Genomic DNA, 15025 nt, shown 5'->3' on the forward strand with positions numbered 1-15025 from the left:
TTTCTGACAGGCCGTTTAATAATCTATTTTCAAGTTAAAATTATGGTTGTTAGATTAGGAGTTAATGAGATTATTACACGTAGGTTACCCCATCTTACGGTGAAATGTCCCTCTCTTTGGATGTGTACTTGGTGGTATTCGAATTTCACACAGATGAGCAATTAAACTCAACACATCTAACTCGTAGCATACATCATCTCCTTCTGTTGCACGTTATATCATGTATTTGAGAGCCAGATCAAAATACGGACCCAAGTCTACCGCAGAAAAAACTATACAGTCACTACGCTCCATACCAAATAAAACATAGCATAAAAAACATTATGCTCCATGAATTACTGTACTGCAGATGCCATATCTAAGTAACATAAGAGGAAACATATGAAGACCTAAATACGTAGCGAAGAAGCAGAAGCTGCTGCACTTCAGATGAATTATACATCAGGCAACAACAAAGATACGAAATATTTAAATGTGAAGTGTCTGTGCTTTCGAATATGTGTAAAAGAGTAGACACCATTTGTTTCTGATCCCACAGCCGTACATATGCATGACGAAGTAGAAATTCTGACATTAGCCCCAGTCAGACATTGAAATAACTTGAATGGCGACTAGTGAAAATCTGTGTCAGACCTGGATTCGAACCCGGATATCCCACTTTATATCATCGATCGCCTGAATCGATTTGGCTATCCGAGAAAACTTCACGCCCAACCCAAATTCCCAAGTTGCAGCACACTACACATGCAGGGACCTCTGTTTATCACTCGAAGCATCAAGCTGATTTCCACAAGAAGTCAGACGAAGAATGCATCTGCACTGAATGCTCATGAATTGCCGTCAAGGTGCACATATTTTTATGTGTGAGGTTTGTACTTTTGGTCGCCCGAAATAACAGGCACCAAACATAAAATTACACTCTAAGAAAAAAAAAAGAAAGAAAAAAGAAACCTACACACCACGACTAAATTATCCGAGTGGGACGGAAATTGGTAGATGTGATGTACATGTGCAGGTGAAAAAATGATTACAGTTTAAAAAAAATTGGATGATTTTTTCAAGAGACACGAATTGAGCAAGTAATTTATGTGTTGCTCCCCTTATGGCCTTATCCGACTTTAGTTTTGAACATTATAGTGCAAGTCTGCAAATTTTAAGTGGATTCTTTTGGAAGGTACTTTCGTGTGAAATTTCTGGTCATACGCAAACTCCACGTGGCATGTTTCTGGAACATCTCGCAACATTTGGGAGGGGGGAGGTAAGTAGGGGGGGGGGGGGGACGGCACTTCTTTCTAAGAAGATAACTTCACGACTCGATGTAGTAACTCGCATATAGCGGTGGGTCGTTGACTGTGTAGGAAATGTAAATTATTCGGCTCGTTTGGTGAACTTTTGGCTGCTGTCATGTGTCAAATGGTTCAAATGGTTCTGAGCACTATGGGACTTAACATCTGTGTCATCAGTCCCCTAGAACTTAGAACTACTTAAACCTAACTAACCTAAGGACATCACACACATCCATGCCCGAAGCAGGATTCGAACCTGCGACCGTAGCAGTCGCGCGGTTCTGGACTGAGCGCCTAGAACCGCTAGACCACCGCGGCCGGCTGTCATGTGTCGAACTTGTAGTAAAAACCACCATTAACTTCCATCAGTAATAGTTTGACAGCACTGCAGTAAGCTATCAGCCGTCATTCAATTGGGAACTAATTACACACGGTTCAATCATAGCACCCTTATTTTTCTGCTCTATGTTAATGACCTTTCCCTATTAATATTACAATATAAAAAGTTTGTTTTGATTGCTGCTTCCGATAAATAGAAAATTAAGTATAATTTTAGCAAGAGCTGCTAATGACATTTTCGCAAACATTAATAAATGGTTTCTAGACAATTCTGTGTCACTAAACTTCGAAAAGACACACTATACGCATCTCAGAACATGTTGGAGGTTTCCAACCAGTATAAGTTTAAAATATTGTGATAAGCAAACAGGAGAGGTTCATACTATTAATACCTTGAGATTACAACTTGATAATACATTCAGTGGGGAGGAGAATCACACAGACTTTCTGAAAAGCCTCAGTAATCCTTTATTTGCAATGCGATTGTTGTCAGACAGGCGATATAAAAATAAAGAGTTGGGATACTTTATTTACTTTCATTACATAATGTCATATAGGATCATATTTTGGAACAACTCATCAAGTCAGGCGAAAGTTGTCCAAGTCAAAACGTGTGTAATACGAATTGTTTGTTGTGTGAATTCAAGAACAACCCGCAGAGACCTACTAAAAGCTACTGGCAGTTAAGTAGTGCTCCTAGAATATTCACTCTCTTCTTCAAACGAACAGCTTAGTTCATGGAATAAGGGAGCTTAATTCATGGAGTAATCCTATAGTAGGAATAAGAAAATCTTCATAAAGGTATAAAGTCACTTACTTTGGTCCAAAAAGGAGTCTGTTAATAAGGAACATAAATTTATGAACTTGTCGGCATCCAAAAAATATGTAGCACCAATAATTCAGAATTCCAAGGCAGCCTATAGGATATACAGGCGGGCAACTCCTTCCACTCCACTGATGAAATTCTTAGTAGTGCAAGTACATATATGAAATTATTACTTGCGTCGAAATCCCGTAGGATCACGCAAAGCATTCTGACTCATAAGGGCATTCTTTCTGATCTTCCACGATTCTCTCATTTTTTCTCCATGGAGTCTCTTCCTGTCTTCAGTCAACTTTGTCCCTGGATTCTTCGGAACTTCGTTCTCTGACCTAAAAGCCCTCAAAACGTTAAAGATGACTCTGTGCTGAACAAATTCAATACAAACAGTAATAATCGATTAATAAGAGTAAGGTCTGAATTGAATACAAAAAACGAAAGAACGACACTAATTAAAGCAAAAAGAAAAATTGTAAATTTCGAAAGTCTCGATGAACGGAAAGAGGAACTTCAAGAAAGAATTAAGAGAAAATTAAAAGAATGTGAAGCAGAAGCAATAACAAAGATACTAATCACAACAGCTGAAGAAAACCAACCGAAGAGGCTGACAAATAAAACGATAAGGTTGATGGAGAAGAGAAGTAAAATGAAAGTAGAAACAGACAAAGCTAAGATAAAATATAAAGAACTGTGCAAAGGTCTGAGAAAGAGCATGAAAGATGACATAAAGAAGTATGAAGAAGATACTCTGAAAGCCAGTCTTGAAAATAAATCTAGTTTAAAGATAGCCAAGCGGAAGTTTGTGATTGTAAAGAATGAGCTAATAGCGTTAGACAGAGATAAGAAATAAATACTCGAATACATTGAGAGTTTTTATAGTAGTCAGTATAGTAAAGTCAATGTGGATACCTTGATGCTAGACTAATTGGATGCCTCTGTTTCCTAAATCCTAGAAATAGTCCCCTCAGAAGTGAAACACGCCATAGACAAGAGAAAGGAACCGCTTCATGTAGTGATGAGCTCTCAGTCGATATTTTTAAACTGGTGGATGACGAATCTATAAAGCATTTAGCAAAAATTATTTTCAAATTGTTAACACAATGGAAAAGTATCAAGAGAATGGAATAAAACTAGACTAATCCTAAAACATAAGAAAGATAATACTGAATACAAAAAGAACTATCGCCCCATTAGCCTTCTGTCCATACTTTACAAAGTTTTTACTAGAATTTTCACTAGCAGATTGAGCAGTACGATTGACATCGCCTAACTCAATCACCAAGCTGGGTTCCTCGCAGAGTATAGTACGATTGAACATATCCTCACTCTACAGAAACAATTAACAGAACAAATGAATATCATCTACCTCTTTGACTTGTCTTCATAGATTTCAAAAAGGCATTCGATTCAATCAGTCATCGAGCTGTGTTTGAGGCTCTAACAGAGTAAGGAATACAACATACCTATATTTAAGTCTTATACAACATATACAACACCTCCACAACGTTTGTCAATGTAGGTGAAGAAACCAATGAATTTCCCGTCGAAAACGATGTAAAACAAGGTGACTCTGTATCTCCAAAACTATTTTCAGTAGTCCTCGAAAAAGCTGTATCTAAACTAGATTGGAAAACAAATTGTATCCAAATTCTGGGAAATAAATTAAATAAGCTGAGATTCTCTGATGATATTGTACTATTTGGAAATAGTATAGAAGAACTTCAAGCACCGGCTAATGAATTTGCGTGGGTTTGCTCTGAAGTTGACCTAAAAAAGATCATGACGAAAGAGTGGACACCGTAAGGAAATGTATCCGTTGGATGCACACAACTTCAAAGGGTCGCTCAATATGTCCGTCTGGGTCAACTGCTAAGTACGAAAGGAGACCTAAGATCATAAAACGCATTAAATTAGGCTGGTAAGCTTATGGAAGATACTACTCAGTTTTGAAGTCCAAAATGTCGGCCGAGTTGAAGAAAACAGTTTTTGATCAATTTATACTTCGAGTTATAACTTATGCGTTTGAAACATGGATATTGAATGAGTTCACTGTCGAAAAAGTAATAGTAACTCATAGTGGAAATGAAAGATCAATGTTGGACTACGCAAAGAGAAGCAGGAAGAAAGTAGTTGATATTAGACAACATAGGTCAGTGATATAATGGAAAAAGTGAACATCCTGAAATGCCAGTAGGATGATCATGTCACTCGAAGAAAAGATGGCAGGAGGTCAAAACAAGTACTAGATTGGAGCCCATTTTATTTAAAAAAGACCAAGGGAAAACCACCGGGCAGGTGGGACATAGACTTAAAAAAAGACAGGCCGACTGAACTGGCAACGGAAAGCTCAAGAATCGCAGAAATGGAAGAAGCTGCAGGGACCCTATGTTGCTCGCCGACTCAAAGAGGCCACGTCACCAAGTGATCGAACTGCCCGATATACCTAATGCAGTACTTGTAAATTAGTATTTTAAAATTACCTCTCGCACTATCATGTGCATGGATTTACATATATGTAAAAAGTTTACTATTTATTTTTTATACTTCAAATGTTTGACTTCTTCCACTTTCCGTATGACCATTTGATTTAGTATCTGTTGAAGGAACGTGCTGTATCTTAGTGAAGTGGAATTCAGCGTTTGGCGTCATTGGCCGGAAGGCCCCTTACGGGGCAGGTCCGGCCGCCTTGGTACAGGTCTTATTACATTCGACGCCACATTGGGCGACCTGCGCGCCGGATGGGAATGAAGTGATGATGAAGACAATGCAACACGTAGTCCCTGAGCGGAGAAAATCCCCGACATAGCCAGGAATCGAACTCGGGCCCCTTAGAACTGCCGTCCGTCACGCTGACCATTCAGCTATCGGGGCGGACTATATCTTAGTGGATTCCCTCACACTGTGACTATGGAGCAAAGAGTATATCTATCTATGAATCATCTGCCTACCTAACTATCTATTATGTTTACTTTTCCGTGTCATGAATTTAAAGATACATAAGAATGCTCACAACTATACATAAGAATTGGTTTCAAGTATGTCAAGCATAGTTGCTGTCTACAATCTAAAACAATAACAAAACAAGAAATGCACTGTCTATAATGTACTACCGTAAAAGCGTATTGATGTAGAACCTTGCATAGTAAATTCATTAGATTTATCTGCAGAAGATATGATTATTAAATAGGCAATAATTATTGTGTGCCCTGCCAGAAGGCAGTTCTTCGCACGGTTTCTCTCCATCACCTTCTGTATTGTGCTGCTCTCTTCATTCCCGCGTAGTTTCTACTTCCATTAATGGCATTCACCGTCTTTAATCGTCTCCTTCGATTCATAAACATTCCACATACTAAGCCTTCTAGTATCGAGACCCATAGTGATTCCCAAGTGTATAAATTGCGAGATACACCTGTCGGGATAGACTATTGTACGAGAGGCGTTTGTGCGAGGTACCTGTGTCAGTTTATGTGACTGTTTAGCCGCGTTGTCGTGAGAAGTGTTAAATTCAGGACTTGGACTTTTGGAAGGACTTGGTGTTTGGCGCGTGATAAGCAACTCGCGACACTTTAACTGTTGAAGGGACTTATTACTGGGAACGATGCTTGGCTCCATACTGTAAAATCTCATGGTGCTAACAAGGGAATGGTCCAATCCGACAGGTCGAAACCTACCCTAGAATTTTTCGCGCAGGAATAAAACGCCGGGAGGTATGCACTATCAAACTTTTAGCTACTAAGACACATTGAAAGAATTCTTTTTAATGCTAAACCTGCTCATTTTTTGTCGCAAAGGGAACCACTCATTATGGCGGTTTGTACTGCCCTTCCTGCCTGGCGCGCTATCGGTGATTCGTAGGCGCAGCCTTGACAAGAGAAATTACCGCCGCGTAGCACGAAGTCCAAAGAGCACGCTCGCGAATTTTAAGCACTGAAACCATACCAAAAATGCCTCAAATAATTAATTTTCTTAATACTTTGCAGTTCATATCGACAGATGAACTGTTGCAGATGTAAGGGTAACACAAGTGACTACTAGAGGAAAGAAAGTCGAGGCACTGTATGATGTTACATTAGAGAGACTTCTGTCAACCGGGACTTTAATTTGTTGACCGGGAATTTTCGTAGCGATTTCTGTAGCACAGTTCTCATGATAATTTTTCAATAATGGATATTTTACTAACACTGAAACACTTACTTGTTTATTCCCTGCAATCGTCATAAGTATGCGAAGTGTCTACCGGATGACGGAAACACGCACACTTGGCAAAACATTAATGCATTCAGCCACTTCACAGTAATTACTGATTTTATTTATGCAGAACTGGAATGGAGTAAGTAATGGTCATGGACGTTGTTCTGCATAACGTACTGCGTACCAGGCATACTTGATCGTATTCGTAAAATGTTTTGATGCAAACTGACAATGCAGAAATTGCTGGTTTAAAAATACTGTTCCGCTGATTAACCTAATATGACAGAGAGCTCTCATAAATTATATCCTTAGACAATTTTCTGGAAAATTTTTGCTCTGTTTAAATAATTTTTTATAGAGAGGCTGAATCACACTATTAGCTTTGGGTGGATCGTCGTCCTCGTAAAGACAGGCCAAGTGTCCAACAAAAGTATTTAATTACTTTCTGCGAATGACAAGAAGACGTTTCGGGTGTAACGTTGAATATTATTCTCTCCCATTTTTCCAGTTTTTACTCCGTAGATTAGAAGAATTTTGCAAGTAAACAGTTGTTTTCTAATTTTTGTCCTAATTTACTTTGATGTTCCTGGAGACAGATCTACAGCTTCGGGAATAGTAGTCCACTGATACATATCACTGCCGTTGTTGTATACGAATGTGTCATGACAGTCATCAACTGCGCAAGCGACTCTGTCACTTTTGCGCTCCAAATGATGGAGAAGTACGGTTTGCACACAGTTCTTGCACGAAATGTGACAGATTGGCTTCATGTACGGCATTTTAGGGGAAAAACAAGAAGCTTTCAAGTCAGCTACGAATTTTTCCATAGGATTACCCATTAATCACGTCTCCCCTACAGGTTTACTTGAGGTGAAATTCACAATTTTGCGACTTCCTTATTCATTTAATTTCCTGAATCTGTTTAACCAAGTCAAAGAAGACTGGAAATGACTAATGTTGATCTCACTTATAATTCAGAGCGCCCAGTCTCGTAGATCTCCTTTGGTAACAGTGCACTGACTCTCATGAGCAGGCCTATATCTTTCGAACAGATTTTCTTTCACACCTATGCGAGGTCCATTTTGGTGCAAATTTCATACTTCATGTACATCTTTCTTCCGTCTATACAATTCACGAAACGAAACTGACTTTGCGCACTGCTTAAGTTTAAGCGTTTCCTCCCTCCTTCGCTTAACCAAAGGATTTACAGCCTTTACTTTGTCACTGAAAAGTATTACTGCCCATGTTTTCTTTGTGCTGGAATTTATTCTGTTTTTGTCCTAGATATTAATTAGTACAACAATCATCGTTCGAACCACATTTCACAGAATCGTCCGATTAATTTCTTGTTTCTTGTAATATTTCAAAAATTTCTAACGAAATGTCGACATCATTCGAATGAATGTCCAAGAAATTAGCTAAGTAATAGCACATATGTAGATGATTTCGACTTCACACCACATTCTTCATATTTCGCCTTTGTAAAGTTGAAAACATTAAATGGACTTCATAGGAACCTGCACAAGGAGGGGTACTATTAACATCCACTGCTAATTATTATAGTTATTAAATGAGTTGCAAATTCTAGGAAATAGTAGCTGTGGACAATTGCGTCAGAGAAACTATCAACAGAAACAAAAATTCCCTTTAAAAATTACCGTCGCACTGTGCCGTGTTATCTGTTTACCGATGTGCCGTCGATCAAGGATACATGCCCACCCTGTTACGCATGTGCTGTTGTCTACAGCTACGGTATGGGTGTACACTTCTCCAGCAGCCCGGCGAGCTACGAATTTTCCAGCTTCAACATTTTGTCTTAGCTGCTAAAATTTTGACATTGTGTTTCTTTCGGTGTATTTCTGCTATGTAAAAAATTACAGGGCAGTATTCGGTATGTCGGATTGGACCGTTATCTTGTATGAGTAATTATCCGATGGTTCAGTTTCTGCCAAAGGACTGGACAGAATCTAACTTTAGCGAGTCAGTTAAGCTAGACTGGTTCTGTTATTCACAACTCTCTGTACATATATCTGAGGGTAATGAGCAGTTAATGGCACTTTAATTTTCATGTTTGTTGACTAGTGTAATTTGAAATCAACCCTACATAACTATTATTTAGGAATATCTGTGAGCCGTGCGTGGCTCATGTTCCAACCATGATGTATTTTACACTCTGTTTTTTACGTACTTCCACCTCACTACGTTAATTTAAATTACTGGTGTCACTGAGTTGCTGCTTTGCCTGACCGTGAGTGGCGCTAGCAGCGCATATCAATATATCCCCTCTCGTAGTATCTTTGCTCGACTGCTATTACTTCCCGGTCGTTGTCTGTCGTAAGCGCAGTTCGGGTCGTGAGTTCGGGTCTGTCAGTCAGTTGGAACGCGTGTGGGGCGCAGTCCGGACCTGCCAGTCGGGGAGTTGTAATGCGGCACTAGTGCAGTTGGGTTGTAGCTGTGAAGTGTACGTCGATATGGCTCGCCCGACCATTGACGCCACGCATCACATGAGCTTGGTGCATCGTCGGTCGGTCGTTCTACCGGACGCCACGTTTTGGCTCGCCGATCGTTCATGAGTCAGGGAGGATATATCCGAGCGGTGCAGTCGGCTGGGTCCGCTGCCGGTCCCTGCGCAGTGTCGGAACGTGTGTGGAACTGTCCGATCGATACGAGCTTCGTGGCTCACCGAGCCAGGACGTCAAAGTTGAGTGGTGTGTTAAGTACAGAAGCCACGTCCGTTCATGGTGTGTCGTTCGTTTCGGTGGTTCGCTGTTGGGGAGAATTAACTATATTGGTTCACTGCAATTCAAGTGCGCCAGTGGAATTTTCTGCCTTGTGGCCGTTAGTGTTCCGGTTACCTGCCCTAGCCACTAACGTAATTTCAGACAGAGTCCTTTCTTTACCTGTTGCCGCTGTCCAACATGGTGTGTAGTTTTGACAGCTTAATACATATTTCATTGTGGATAATCACGTCCGTAACATTTTGTGTTTGAGTTCCCATGTACCGATTGGTGGCAAGCAAGTCGTTCTGTCGGTCGGTCCGTGGCTGTCCCTTAATTGGGTTACCGACGAATCAAGTGTAGTTGTGCCCACTACCTGTCTCACCTAAGTGAACGAGGGCAGACCGACCCCCTGGAGGCTTCTGAGTGCCGTTGTCTTATTGTCTTTCTCCACCGGTGTTCAATTAGCTGTTTATAATCTATCATAGCCATTGATTTAAAAAATTCATGGTTTTGCTGTGTTTTACGTAAGTCAAAGGTCTTCAGCCGCGAATAATTAAGTTTGAATTGCGGCAAGTGGATATTTGCTGACAGGTTATTATCGTTGTGTTGTCTTTCCTTTCAGTGCAGTTTCAGCCAGTTAAAACTTGAAACTTATGGTTACAGTTTTTTTTTAATTTTGGAAAATTCATTGTGGGCCTTAAGCGGCTTACAACCATTTTCTTAAAATTGCCCTTTAAGCAAAAACATTGCGGCCAACTGCCTTCGAAAGGTTGTGGTAATTTATTTTAAAATCTTGAAAATTTTACTGTGGGCCTTCAGCCGTTTGTATTGCATCTTGTTTATGTTTGTCTTGAGGCTTTCAGCCTAGCTGTGATATATATACCCTACTGGCCATTAAAATTGCTACACCACAAAGATGACATGCTACAGACGCTAAATTCAACCGACAGGAAGAAGATGCTGTGGTATGCAATCATTAGCTTTTCAGAGCATTCACACAAGGTTGGCGCCGGTGGCGACACCTACAACGTGCTGACATGAGGAAATTTTCCAACCGATTTCTCATACACAAACAGCAGTTGACAGGCGTTGCCTGGTGAAACGTTGTTGTGATGCCTCGTGTAAGGAGGAGAAATGCGTACCATCACGTTTCCGACTTTGATAAAGATCGGATTGTAGCATATCGCGATTGCGGTTTATCGTATTCCGACATTGCTGCTCGCGTTGGTCGAGATCCAATGACTGTTAGCAGAATACGGAATCAGTGGGTTCAGGAGGCTAATACGGAACGCCGTGCTGGATCCCAACGGCCTCGAATCACTAACAGTGGAGATGACAGGCATCTTATCCGCATGGCTGTAACGGATCGGCAGCCACGCCTCGATCCCTGAGTCGACAGATGGGGACGTTTGCAAGAGAACAACCATCTGCACGAACAGTTCGACGACGTTTGCAGCAGCATGGATCATCAGCTCGGAGACCATGGCTGCGGTTACGCTTGACGCTGCATCACTGACAGGAGCGCCTGCGATGGTGTACTCAACGACGAACCTGGGTGCACGAATGGCAAAACGTCATTTTTTCGGATGAATCCAGGTTCTGTTTACAGCATCATGATGGTCGCATCCGTGTTTGGCGACATCGCGGTGAACGCACATTGGAAGCGTGTCTTCGTCATCGCCTTACTGGAGTACCATCCGGCGTGATGGTATGGGGTGCCATTGGTTACACGTCTCGGTCACCTCTTGATCGCATTGACGGCTCTTTGAACAGTGGACGTTACATATCAGATGTGTTACGACTTCTGGCTCTACCCTTCATTCGATCCTGCGAAACCCTACATTTCAGTAGGATAATGCACGACTGCATGTTGCAGGTCCTGTACGGGCGTTTCTGGATACAGAAAATGTTCGACTGCTGCCCTGGCCAGCACATTCTCCAGATCTCTCACCAATTGAAAACGTCTGGTCAATGATGGCCGAGCAACTGGCTCGTCACAATACGCCAGTCACTACTCCTGATGAACTGTGGTATTGTGTTGAAGCTGCATGGGCAGCTGTACCTGTACACGCCATCCAAGCTCTATTTGACTCAATGCCCAGGCGTATCAAGGCCGTTATTACGGCCAGAGGTGGTTGTTCTGGGTACTGATTTCTCAGGATCTATGCACCCAAATTGCGTGAAAATGTAATCACATGTCAGTTCTAGTATAATATATTTGTCCAATGAATGCCCGTTTATCATCTGCATTTCTTCTTGGTGTAGCAATTTTAATGGCCAGTAGTGTATGTTAATATTTGTAATTTTAAGTACGTGTCTTCGTTTATTTGAAATTTCTTTTGTTTCTTTTAAAATTTCTTGTTTGGAGGCCTTCAGCCATGAAAGAATTTGAGTTTGAAACTCGTAGTTTCGGCTATGTGCCGCTTTGGTTTAAAGGTGTTATTAAATTACAATATTTTATTTGGCCCTTTCCACAATCCTAATCACCTGTTCTGCCCAGCGGGTTTAGCGGGCGTGTCAATTTGCAGATATTTTTGATGAACAATGTTTTCAGGAGCGGAATCAATGGCGCACAGAAATCACTTTCACAAAGTTAAACCATAAACATTAAATAGTTACGGTGCATCTTGTTTCACTTTCGAGGAAGTTCAAATGTTCAAATGTGTGTGAAATCTTATGGGACTTAACTGCTAAGGCCATCAGTCCCTAAGCTTACACACTACTTTACCTAAATTATCCTAAGGACAAACACACACACCCACGCCCGAGGGAGGACACGTACCTCCGCCGGGATCAGCCGCACAGCCCATGACTGCAGCGCCATCACACCGCTCGGCTAATCCCGCGCGGCGTTCCACTTTCTAAATAATATGATCCGTATTAACAAAAATCATTTCATTATAAGACCACAGATAGGGGAATCAACGTCGCATGATACCTTCGATCTGTCGTAATTTTGATTCCCAGGTACCTGAAAGCTTTCACTTGGCTTATTTTAATTTGTCCTGTATCCGATTAGCTTTTATATCTCCTTTGCCAACCACCATGAACACTGTTTTCCTCTTATTTATCTTCACGCCATATTCTTCACAGGTCTTATTTAGCTCTTTTACCATTTTCTTTGCCCTAATTTCAATTTGTGCTAGTAACACCATATCATCAGCAAACTATACACAAGCCTTTCTCTGTTCTCCAAGACAAACACCACGTTTTGCAACTGAACATTTCTCAGTAATTTCCGCTAACTGCATGTCAAAGAACCTCACTCCAGTTACAATCATACTTCCCTTAGGTATTTCATTTCCTGCTCTTACTGTTATCATGTCTTCTAAATATAAATTTTGTACCAATTCCCCCCCCCCCCCCTTTTGAATCTATTTCTTTCTTCTGCAAACCACTTGTTAATTTGCTCCAGAGTACTCCAAGTCAACAAAGAGAGTATAAATTACTCTATCTCTCACTATATCTGTCTCCTATATTCCTTAGTAATCCAACTGAATCTCTTCTTCCTTTTCTCTTTCTAACTGTTCCTTTATAATGTACCCCACCAGATTTCCATATTACTGTCTGTTCGGCACCCTCAATAATATTTTGGCTGCGTGAGAAATGAAACTGCTAGTACCATGTTTACACGTTTTTTGGTATCCTTGTTTACTCATGACTTACGATAAGTCCTCTAGCCAAACCTTGTTTCGTATACCTCATGAAAAAGTTGGACAATCTGTAACCTCCCTCTGTCTGGAAATCTGTTCGCCACTTCTGCAGGCTATTCGATAATTCCACATGGCTTGTTATTTTTCATTTAGTTCAGTTATTTATAAACCACTTCTTCCAGAACACTATGCCCTGTTTCATCGTTTGCCAAGTTTGCCTCTTCTTCACACTTTATACCTCTTTATCTTTAATCGATCTCTTACAGATGCTGTGTACAGAGTGTCAAAAGCTACGTACACATAATTTTAGTGTGTTTAGAGAATATAAAAAGAAACACATTTTACGTGACAAGTCATACATACGCCGTCCGTTTTGCTCGCTAGGGTTCCACGAAGAGTTTCACGTTGGACTTCCTTATGCCAGCGTGCCCAGTTGTTTTTAATGTTGTCAGTTGGAAAATCCTAAGGCAGCTCTCGTGTTACACCACCAATAGAAATTTTAGATAAATATGTGGGCTGATATTGTTTACGTCCATCTGGCTGGGCGGTAGCTTCAGCCCAGTACGGTCGGTGGAAGAAATAACCGTGTCTTTCTCCGTGAAGTACTACCGGAATCGTTGGAGTACGTCTCGCCAACAATCAGGCAACGATTATTGTTCAACATGACGGAGCGCCAGCACACTTTGCCGTTGGTGTCAGAGAATATATAGATAATGTTCTTCTACTTACTGGATCGGGAGGAGTGAGGCAGTACCGTGGCCACAACTTTCTCCCGACCTCACTCTTACAGATCCCCCCCATTTTTTTTGAGGGAAGATGAAACGTTTGGTACACGAGACACCTATAGACACTTCATATGAGTTGGTTGCCAGTTTGGCTGAAGCGGCAGCCTTTATTCCCAAAACATCTGGTCATTTTGAGCGTGGGAGACAATCATTAGCACACAGATGCCACTGTGCGTTAAGGTAAACGGACAACATTTTCAGCAACGACTCTAAAACAATATTCATCAAACGGCAGTTTGAATACCGTCTCTGAACATCACCAGCGCGAAAATCTTCATGAACTCCTAGCGAGGAAACGATGCACCTGTGACATTTATGTCAAATATAGATGTGTTTCGTTTTCTCTCCTCTAAACACTCTAAAATTTTGTTTATGTAGCTTTCTTACAGCTTGTATAATCTTACCGTTTATTTAACAACTCTTGTGGTTCTTTGGTTATCGTGCCATCCTTTCTTTCGATTTCCATGTTAATCTTTTTCTTACTTTCAACAACTATCTCGATAGCTAACACGCACATCGTTTCGTACTTTCCTTCTTTCTCACTTTTCTCTATAGCCTCACATTTCCCTATCATCCATTTTTCCTTGCCTTTTTGAACAAGTCTTCTTAAGTCATTACTCAATTTCCTTTACGTTATTTTTCCTTCTACAATCTGCACATTTTTCCATTTTCTTTTCTCTTCCATCTTTTTCAAGATTTTTTCCTTTACCCATTCTTTCCTGGTATTTTTGAACTTTCTGTTCCCTACAACAGGTATATTAATGTCAATGTGTTTGAACTAGGAGGAGACGACATACAATCTATTAAATGCGTAGTGAATAACATTTTGAACTATTACTCAACCCCATCTTCGGATTATGCCAATGAATCAAGGAAACTATTCACAGGGATTTTCGTAGCTCCAGGAAGTTGTTAGTACCGACAGAAGGAAAAGCAGACCACTGGAAGATTTGAGCCTTCATATTTTTCAAGAAACACGTGAGAATCGTGCGATAGCCTTGTATTCGGTTACACAAGCCGCTGTCGTATGGCCTAAGCGTAGTGTAAGCATCCGTCCTTAGTTTAGGTCTTTTTGCTGCTGTGCGACTTCTAAGTGGTAACTGAAGCCCTATGGCTCGAGTTTCCACACTGTCGGAACGCTGTATGCAAATTTCCTGAGCGCGGCCAGTTTTGCATGTACTCCTGCGTCTTAATGTCGTTGAAAGAGCGAATCGCGCTGTTCTCCACTGAT

The sequence above is a fragment of the Schistocerca nitens genome, chromosome 3 (genome assembly GCF_023898315.1).
Source record: "Schistocerca nitens isolate TAMUIC-IGC-003100 chromosome 3, iqSchNite1.1, whole genome shotgun sequence".
Lineage (NCBI taxonomy): Eukaryota > Metazoa > Arthropoda > Insecta > Orthoptera > Acrididae > Schistocerca > Schistocerca nitens.